At 42.0% G+C, this 10,293-nt stretch overlaps 1 long non-coding RNA gene across 1 annotated transcript; it reads left to right on the top strand.

The window, feature by feature from the left end:
- The first annotated feature begins 1,008 nt into the window (after positions 1 to 1,008).
- Positions 1,009 to 9,757, top strand: LOC147649862 (uncharacterized). Its single transcript, XR_015277855.1, has 3 exons — positions 1,009 to 1,230; positions 4,968 to 5,064; positions 7,545 to 9,757. It is a non-coding gene; the product is annotated as an uncharacterized LOC147649862 (long non-coding RNA).
- The last annotated feature ends 536 nt before the right edge of the window (positions 9,758 to 10,293 follow it).

Here is a 10,293-nt window from a genome sequence, read left to right on the forward strand (position 1 = left end):
TGTGATACATGTGCTGCCTCATTTTCTGCACATAAAGCACTACAATTCCTTCAGCTTAAAAGATTTAGTCACAAATGACTTTATATGAAACTCATCTCTCACTACATTTAAAATAATATAGCTTTACCTTTGTTTATGTATGTGGCCTTTGTTCTTCAGAATATTTGTATTAAATCTGTTTTTGTCCTCTGTTTAGATGTCATGTTCCACTATTCAAGTCTTCTGAATGCTTGTTCACAAAGCCAAAAAATAATTGATACTGAAATTCAAATACCATCATGGCAACCTGCCCTCACTGCATTAAGATTCATGTAAGATAGCCCTGTTATACCGTTCTGAGCTCTGAATGTGCACCCAAAATAAATTCAATCCATCATGAAATATTTTTTCATCTCATGATGGGCCACTGGTGGGCTGTGTTCACACAGCAGCTGAAAGCACACAGCTAGAACATGCAAAGGGTAAACACGTCACACTTGGAGTCAGCAGGCAGAGTTTTGGCTGTCTTCACACTCACTTTATATTCACTGGCTTCTAGGGAGCAATTCTGCAATTCTTACCAACCTAGGGGAGAGGAAAATCAGACTAAAATACAGTTTCAGACAGCATTACAGTGGAGTATACAATATAAACAGAATAGGACATGCTGCAAATGTTGGATGAGAGCCAAAGCAGCGAAGGAGATGTGTGATGCTGAAGTGGCCAGAGCTTGTTGAAGCTTTTTAAGGAGCAGGGTTTTTCATCAGAAAATGCTTATTCGGTGGAATTGAGACATTCTTTTAGCTCTGACAGGTCATGTTTGCTGGAAGAAATCCTTCCAGCCGCCCATTTCTGGGCCATTCTTCCCCTCAGACCCCATGTGTAGTGGTTGTTCTGGAGTTTGGTTCGTGAGGCTTCACCTCCAGCCTCCTCAGGCTGACTCTGGGCTCTCCTTGCCATGCCAGAAACATTAAGAAATTCTGTTTCCGTTCTTCTAAATGTTTTTCTTTTAATTTCCACCTTTGGAAGATTTCTTACAGCTGAAATTTTGTTCTGATTCTGAACAAAAAGCAATTTCACCCCTTTGCCCTCCTCGCTGCAGTTTTGAAAATGAGGATTTCTGCAGGATGGAAATTTTGGCTGGGTTCTGTCCTTTCACAAAACTACTGTGAATTTTGACAGAGCAGAGGAGTCAGCAGGAAACCACTGGAGCTGCAGTTTGAACGCTGGATTGGCAGAGAATTCTAAGGGGTAAGGTGCACCAAGGTCTTGCTTAACGTGGGAATTGGCATTCCAAAACCTGAGTGCCGGGGCTGTGACCCACCTGCTGAACCTGCTGCACAAGGGCGGCCTCAGGGAGCTTTCAGTGGCCCAGTCTGGCAGATATTCTGCTCCCACGGCCTGAGACAGCAGTTACTGCATTTTCCCTTCCATTTGTAAAGCTTGATGGTGATTTCTATCTTACATTGGAAACCTTATGGATTTCAGCGGAAAGCAGAGACCACAATGTGGAGTTATACAGAAAGTGGTGGATTTTGAGATGATTTAAACTGTTAACAGCTCTAAATCAACAGCACTGCAATATTTATTCTTTTTGTGTTTTTAGAAGTAATGTATTATTTGGTCTTTAAACTTGTTTGGTAGTCTCTAAGCATTATGATTATAGACTGTTCCCTGACTGAGGTGGTACAGAAATGGCCAAAAAAATATTTTCTCAGATAGACACAGACTTTCTGTCAATGAAATATACTTATCCCTATAATTTCTCTTCTTTAGCCTTTTCTTGCTCTACTTGCAACAGGCTGGAAATCAGCTAAGCCTTGAATTGCATGGATGTTTATTTAGAGGAAAGAAACACATTTATGGAAATCAAACTATAAAAAGATCAAGAAGCTTGACAAGTGTGAAGTGTTGAGAGGATCTCTAAAAATATCAGATAAGCAGCATGTTAAGAGTGCAGCTTTGCAGACACTCAACCAAATTTTCAGGCTATCAAACAAGTCAGCTCAGCATGCAGGGAGTTAATGATAAATGGAACTCTCTGGGGAAGTAGAATAAATGCTAACATGGTGTGTGCTTCACTTCAGATCTTTTTCTCTCTATAAAGAGCAAAGGAGTTTGTTGTGGAGCTCTGGGGCTGGTTGAGCTCTGGGTTGTGGGAACCTACACTGCAGGAGGCTCCAATCATCCCAACACATCCAGAGCACTTTTAGACTGTCACACACGTGGAGAACATGTTTTTGAAGAAACCTGTCAGAGTAGTTTGACTCTGAACTCTTTTAAATTATTTCCACTTTTCTGTTTCACGAGGAAACCAGAATTTTAAAAATTCCATCTATTTCCTAATTTCTTAATATATCCATAAGCTCTTAGACCTTCAAATACCGGTAGAAACAAGTTCTGGTAGAGCTCTACAAAAATGCTCTCCTCAGGAACATCCCAGCATCTCCTGTCCCTGTGCTCAGGAGCTCACTGGTGTTTGCACAACTCCTGTGCTGGTTCTGTTCTGTTCTCACTGGTGTTTGTACAGCTCCTGTGCTGGTTCTGTCCCTGTGCTCCTGTGCTGGTTCTGTCCCTGTGCTCCTGTGCTGGTTCTGTCCCTGTGTCCTGTGCTGGGTCTGTTCTGTGCTCCTGTGCTGGTTCTGTTCTGTGCTCCTGTGCTGGTTCTGTCCCTGTGCTCCTGTGCTGGTTCTGTTCTGTGCTCCTGTGCTGGTTCTGTTCTGTGCTCCTGTGCTGGTTCTGTTCTGTGCTCCTGTGCTGGGTCTGTTCTGTGCTCCTGTGCTGGGTCTGTTCTGTGCTCCTGTGCTGGTTCTGTCCCTGTGCTCCTGTGCTGGTTCTGTTCTGTGCTCCTGTGCTGGTTCTGTCCCTGTGTCCTGTGCTGGTTCTGTTCTGTGCTCCTGTGCTGGTTCTGTCCCTGTGCTCCTGTGCTGGTTCTGTTCTGTGTCCTGTGCTGGTTCTGTCCCTGTGTCCTGTGCTGGGTCTGTTCTGTGCTCCTGTGCTGGTTCTGTCCCTGTGTCCTGTGCTGGGTCTGTTCTGTGCTCCTGTGCTGGTTCTGTCCCTGTGCTCCTGTGCTGGTTCTGTTCTGTGTCCTGTGCTGGTTCTGTCCCTGTGTCCTGTGCTGGGTCTGTTCTGTGCTCCTGTGCTGGGTCTGTCCCTGTGTCCTGTGCTGGTTCTGTTCTGTGCTCCTGTGCTGGGTCTGTTCTGTGCTCCTGTGCTGGGTCTGTCCCTGTGCTCCTGTGCTGGTTCTGTTCTGTGCTCCTGTGCTGGTTCTGTTCTGTGCTCCTGTGCTGGTTCTGTCCCTGTGTCCTGTGCTGGTTCTGTTCTGTGCTCCTGTGCTGGTTCTGTTCTGTGCTCCTGTGCTGGTTCTGTTCTGTGCTCCTGTGCTGGTTCTGTCCCTGTGTCCTGTGCTGGTTCTGTTCTGTGCTCCTGTGCTGGGTCTGTTCTGTGCTCACTGCTGTCTGTACTGGACCTGGGTTTTGGGCTGGGGAGAAGAATGACCCCTGCAGTGCTGGCAATCACTGCAAGGCTTAAGGGAATGAACTTCAACAGCAAATATTTTATCCTCTTGACAAGTAAACACTTCAGAGTTCCCTTCAAAGGGTAATAAAAACGGAGTGGCTTAAAGAAAAGAGGAAAAGAAAAAGGACATATTTTGTGTTTCGGAGGTTTGCTGGCAGGTCCTGAGCAGGTGTAAATCAATTCTGCTCCCCTCAAGCCAGCAGACTTCTGGTGATTTATATCAGACAGGAACTTTACCTTTAACTGTGGTCTGCCCATGGAAGGAATGCATTACCTGGAAGTGTTTAATAGCTAAAAAAGTAGAGCAAATTTTGGCCAAATGTGAAACAGAATCATAAATTAAAGAAATATGAAAATGCAAATATACACATATATGCATTAGGGGAAAGATCATACTGTGCACAGAGGCTCTGCTGGCCAGGTGCACCTGCAGTGCTTTCCATTCAGCTTCTGCACAGGGAGCCCAGGTTAATTAAAAAACTTTTCCTCTGTTAAAGAAAAAAACATGTTCATTTCCAGTTTCATTATAATGGGATGAAAAAAAATCAATGTCTGGCTGGGATCAGTGGAAAGTTACTTTTCTAATAGAGTCTAAAGACTCTGTGGAGGGAGAGGGTGAAAGACATTGCTGGGAATGCACTCCCCTGGAATAATCTGCGGAGGAAGGTGACGAGTTTGAAGGCAATCCTGTGGGCTGGAAGGCACAGAGGGATCTGTGCACCTCGGGGCACTCTCAGGACAGAGCTCAATCCCCTCCTCAGTTCAGGCTCGTGGGTTGGACTGGGAGCAGATTGTCTCTGGGAGGACAATGAGCACAGGACTGCAGTTCTCCTCCTAACATAACACACCCTGCTCTGCTTTGCATTTACATGCCAGGGTTGACAAGGTCAATCTCTACCTCATTGGAGGAATGGTAACTTCAGTGGCCTGGAACCTGACATTTGAACCTAGGACTAGCACATTTAATATGAATTTTAGAGTAAATTGCTATCAGAACAGACAGAATTATTAAACCAAGGATGTGGATATGAGGTGTGAGAGAAGCACGTGCAAGCCTGCTGTGCTCTCAGTGTAGTTTTGAACGTCTGTGATACCTGGTCCTCAGCATCCTCAGTAAATGCCAGACTTTCATCAGGCCTTGATCTTTCATTTATTGTCACCACTGTGCAAAAAATACAAGAGAAAAAAACCCAAAATTGTTTTTTCTCAAGAATTTTTACGAGAATTAAATATTGCTGTAGCAGTGGCCTTTTCACAGTGAAACAGTAGGGAATCCTGAAAGACAGTGTGAGAGATGACAATTTCTCCCATATTAAATGGCCAAAATACTGATTTAATTTGGATTCCAATCTCCTTGAAGACTTTACTGAAGGGGGAAATGTGCCAGATCACTCAGTATTTTCCAGAGCACTCAGACTCACCTGAGCTCTGTGCTTGGCACCTGTGTCAGTTTTCTCTTTTTGCTCCAGGTTCCCTCTGCTGAACTTCAATGCTTGTCTGCAAGACCAGACTTCATTGTTGTAGACCAGCCTTTCATTTTGCTCTCTCAGGCTGCACTGTCCCAAGGTAATTGGAATGCATCCTAATTAAGTTTTGTTAATTTGAAGAGAAGAAGCCATTATATACCTTGGATGGGAAATACTATACAAGGGTCGATAACTATCATGGTGCTGGTTATTAAACATTTCAGGCTGCTCTATTGACAACCTATTTGCAATCATCATTTTTAGATGAATATTCATAATGACTGCAGAAATATAAAATATGATACTTGGCAACATTTATGCAATTAAATAGACAATTAAATTGTGCTGGTAGTAGTGGAAATTAAAATCTTCAGACTGATTAGAAGGTTAGGCTCTATTAATTTTCACCCTCTGTACATCCATCCCTGTAGCTCTCTGTCCTCTTTAGATGTTTCAAAGGTGCTCATCTGTGCCCTTGAATTATAGCCTGATTTAAAATATTTTATCACAGTGCAAAATGGCATATCTTTACAAATGAATATGTGTTGATAAATCTTATTTGCATAAATATCAACATAGATGTCTTAATCTCTCAAATATAGAAATGTTTTTTGGTTTTTTTTTGTGTAAACACAAGATTTAACAGTTTTTCAGTGTGAAGAAAAGCATCCCACTGGAACAAACTAAAAGGAGTAGGGAGAGATTGGGCCTATGCTTGTTTTATGGGCAGCAGTTTCATTTGAATAAGATCTGTAATTATTCCTCCGTTTCTGAAAGTGCCAGAAGCTCCTCTGGAGTTACCCCCAGGTCATTGGAGCATTCCTCCTTCCCCACCTTTGCTCAGGGCTTCAGTGAGTGTTGGTTGTTGTGGTCTTTTACAGAAAGAAATCAGAATTCAGCTTTAGTTCTGTGACAGTCTGCTGTTGTCATGACAAAAAACCTCAGGCTGCTCTGCGTCTTTCTCACTTCATTTCAGAGAAATGGGAGACTTGCTGTAGAATTTTTTCCCAAATGAAATACTTTATTTGTTGAATTTTTATTTGTGTTTTACAGCCTTTGTCAGGAAAGAGAAAGAAGGGCAGTGGTAAAAGCTGCCTTCAAATGGTCCTGCTTGTTGTATTTCAGCAGGCAGAACTGCCTTCGTTTGGAGCATCCTTCAGAGCGGCTGCTCACCCTTTGCACAGCCCTGAGAGTCCATTTATTTCACACATCAATTACACACTTGACATTTTAACACTGTGTCTGTGATTTTAATGGGTTTTAGGAACTGCGTTATGATTAGAGAGAAATGCCTCATTCAGGAAAGGAGACACCAATCACTTACATAAAGAATAGAAATATAAATTACAAAATGTTAAAATTAATGTAGCTGGAACTCCAGAAGAAATATAAAATACCTGTAGAATTTCCATCCCCTCAGTTCTTTCTCCTGTGCAAGTCCAGAAAATGCTCTACTGCTCTGATATTTGAATAGTTTTGTGAGCTGTTAAGAACTGGATTTCCCTCATGGTCATTACATACCACAGCCTTTAATATTAATTGTTCAGTGGAATTAGAAGGGTTCTGAGACCACTAACAATGTTCTGAGTTAAAAAAATTCTCAAGTGTTAATTTGATGTTTTCAGCTTTTCCCTTTGCAAGACCCATAATTTACCTTGAAAGCCAACTATCTGTGGCTAATTCCTGAAATCATCCTTTTAGCTCTTCCCTCTAAGAGAATTGTACTGTTTATTTCCTTTAAAAAAAAATTCCAATAGCAAAGATACTTTTCTGGTGTAACAAGAAATTTTAAAGTGCTATTTAAATTGCCTCAGTTACAGAATCAAATGACCTGAAAGTAATTTTACAACAAATTTGCTGGTATTTGATTAGCAGCTGCATTTCAAAAACTTGTATTACTGGAACATGATAACTGGACTTTCATCCTCTGCTGAATTTATTAATTAGTGTTTGAATTTCACAGAGGATTCCTACATTTGTAGAAATTGGAGAAGAGAGTGTTTGACAAACATAAACATTCAGCTGGTTGCTATCCAAGAATAAGGAAATGACAAACGTGTACAAAAAAGCTGAAGAGAAATAGAAGGCAGACACTATTCTGTTCATTCTTGCTTCTTGAGGTGGTGCTTCAGCTACTTTAGGAAGCTCTTGAGCTGTGAGATTTTTCAGCCCCTATGAGCATTGGTATCAGGAATACTTAACTCCTGTTTAAAAAGCTAGGCTCTTCTCAGAAAAATGAGATAAAAGCAATCTACCCAGTCTGCAGGCTGAGTCTAGCCAAGTATTTTCTCTTTGCCATTAGTAAGAAAAACAGCATATATGCAAATTTAATTTTAAGTGAACTGAATGCACACATGCAAGTGAGTAAAAATTCATCTTTTGGGAAGTCTATCTCTATGGCATGAGCCTACGTGTCTGAAATACATGGATTAGTGTCAGTGGCTGTGGGCAGAGGGGAAGGAGCTCCCATGGAATACTCCCATTTAACCTATGTGCATGTTCATCTCTTATTTAAGATATTTCACATGTTCCTCTCGAGGTGTCTGTAGAAAATAAGAACCTATAATCATTTCAATGCAGGGAAATGAAGACTGGATTTCTAAGAGTGTCCTGTGCAGGACTGGAAGTCACAAAGCTGCATTTGATGAATCTACTTAATGACACCGTGGGGCACTTGGCCTGTGTCAGGGATTGAATCTGGGAAGGGCTGCCAGGTCTCTGACAGCATCCTAACAAACACGAGAAACAAGATCCCAACGAGCTTTGGAGTTTTCTTCCTGAGCCTGGGAACTGAGATAAATGGAACTCCCCGTGAAGGAGTATCCCAAAGGAGTCAGCTCAGAAGAGACCAGAAATCCATTTCAAGGCGAAGGAAGCTACACAAACCCTGCCCTGGCAGTGTCCTAAGGGTGTCTGAGAATCTCACTGCAAACAAATCCCTGGTGCTGAGGAAAAACACCAGGACAAAGTCCCAGGAGTCCAACTCTTATCTCCCCACAGGGATGGAGAGATGGTAGAAGGAGGCTCCAGTGGGAATTCTCTCTGAGAAGCAGTTTTGGAAGCAGCTCGCTGTCACAGTCCATCCCAGCACCCCCAGGTGTGACTGGAGCTGCCTGGGTGAACATCCCAGCACTTCCAAAGGTGGGGCTGTGTGCTGGTAATTTAATTCATCTTTGGCTGAGAGCGAAGGGGAACTCGCAGTGCCCAGACAGCAACCTGCAGCTCTCAGCTGCTGAGAGCATTTCCTGATCATTGCAGGTGTGGTGGCCTCTCTTTGCCCAAAGTGTTAATTGATTGTGTTTGAGACAAACAGGGGTTTGAGACAGGATTCTATTGCTTCCTTGCCACCTTCCAGTGCCCCCAGCTACAGGATCAGAGGGGTATGCATATGGGATATCACTCTTAAGACTTTGAACAGAAAAAAAAAAATTGTCTCAGAAGATGAGAATCCGTTTCTGATGTGAAATAACTTTCTTTTTTCTTTTTTTTTTTTTTTTTTCCTGCTGGAATTACTTCTGACTTATGAATGAAAATGAGAGGTTTTATGGTGTTGCTGTTTAATGTACTTAAATTCTGATATGACAGACTATACTATCACTACAGGAAGTAAATTAAATCCTCATCAAAGTGTTATGCAGAGCCTCTGGGCTGGGCTATGTAGGACATAGTGCATAAATTGTATCGCTTGGCCCAAGGCACCATAAATCATCTACACCTCTGGGTGCAATTTCCTCTGTACTTTCCCAAGCTCCAATGTGCAAATACAGAGGATGAACAGAAAGTTGTTGGTTTATGCAGCACTGGCCTCCAGACCCAAACCAGCATGTGATCTACTTAGGAGTCACAAGGAATTTCACAAATAAATTTGGAGCTCACTGCAGTGGCTATCCAGTTTCTGAGTGCTGAAAGTATATTCAAATCTGATTTTCAATACCTAGAAATGTATTGAAAATGAAAGTTGTAGTTGTCTAAAATTCACTTGCAGGCATGGGATATCCAGGGAGGTAGTTTACTGGATTTCAGTGGAGATGTGGCTGCAGGTGACACAGGTTAGGAGACAACACAGGGCACTCAAAGCAGCATCCAAACATTTGCTCACCCCCTCCCATGGCTCAGGGCCCATGGATGGGGACACAGCAATTGCTGCTTGGTGAATCTCTGCACTGGGATATTTGCATAGAATTCTAAATTATTTATACATTTCTTCCAAGTTGCAGTGTAAGTACATATGTTAAATTATGTCTAGGACCATATATACAGATATTGGGGATGTGTTGGTGCCTGTAAATTCATAGGGTCACGTATTGATCTTTGACTTAATTACAAAGTGTTTTATTGAGTAAATGTCACAGGCAGAAGTTAAGGGAATAAACTGCTATCTTTATTAAGAGTGTCTTGATGTCACCTTGCAAAGGGAGCTGTGCTGTTAAACAATTTTTTCCATTTTTTTTTCCAGAGAAAGAATGCTGAGTTGCAATAAAATACTGAGTGCCTTTAAAAATCCTAAGGGTAACCCCTCATCTCTTCCCACAGAGTGGAAAAACACAGGGTCGTTAATATGCTCAGGTATTCATACAGAGCATATTTTTTCCAATAAATCTAGGTAATTATCCTCCCTTGTGATGCCCCTAATTGATGTTACATTTACAGCAATAAACACCAAGTGCACATTATATTGCACAGATATTTAGAAACTCTGCCAAAGTGCTGTGCCTGAAGGTTTACAGACAAAAGTAAAAATACAACAGACAAGCATTGGAAAGAAAATAATAAAATATTCTTGGTGAAATTTACTTTCTTGTGGTTTTCAGCTCCAAGGACGTGTTCAGAACTCCCTGTGCTGCTTCATCAGCGATGAGTGAAGCTGCTGAGTCCATGGGTGGGAATTAAGACACAGACACTGCCCACACTGCTGTGATTTCTGTCAGTGCTGAACTGTAAAATCTGCAGGGGCCATCCTTGCCAGGACCACAGGATGTCTCCTCAGAGATGATTTAAAATGCAAGGTGTCGTTACCTTGCTGTACTGATAGGTTTTTGTAAAAGTTTAGAAAGTGCCAGACTTGAGCTGCAGTTAGAATTTATTAACTGATAATTGTCCAATTATTAGAATATAGATAATGAAGGAGAGAAATGGCTCTGTTGATATAATCTCATGTAATTACACAAATTCCTGGTGCATGTTTCTGTCCCTAAACTGCTGTAAAGCTGACAAAGACATACTTGGTTTCTTGTAGCAGGAATTATTCCCTTGGACTGTATTTTGAAGGCAGCAGTACACCACAGAATTACTGAATTTTCAGCAGGTTGAGACTGAACAATGGCCATTG

Source organism: Cyanistes caeruleus, chromosome 18 (genome assembly GCF_971803275.1).
Source record: "Cyanistes caeruleus chromosome 18, bCyaCae1.hap1.1, whole genome shotgun sequence".
Lineage (NCBI taxonomy): Eukaryota > Metazoa > Chordata > Aves > Passeriformes > Paridae > Cyanistes > Cyanistes caeruleus.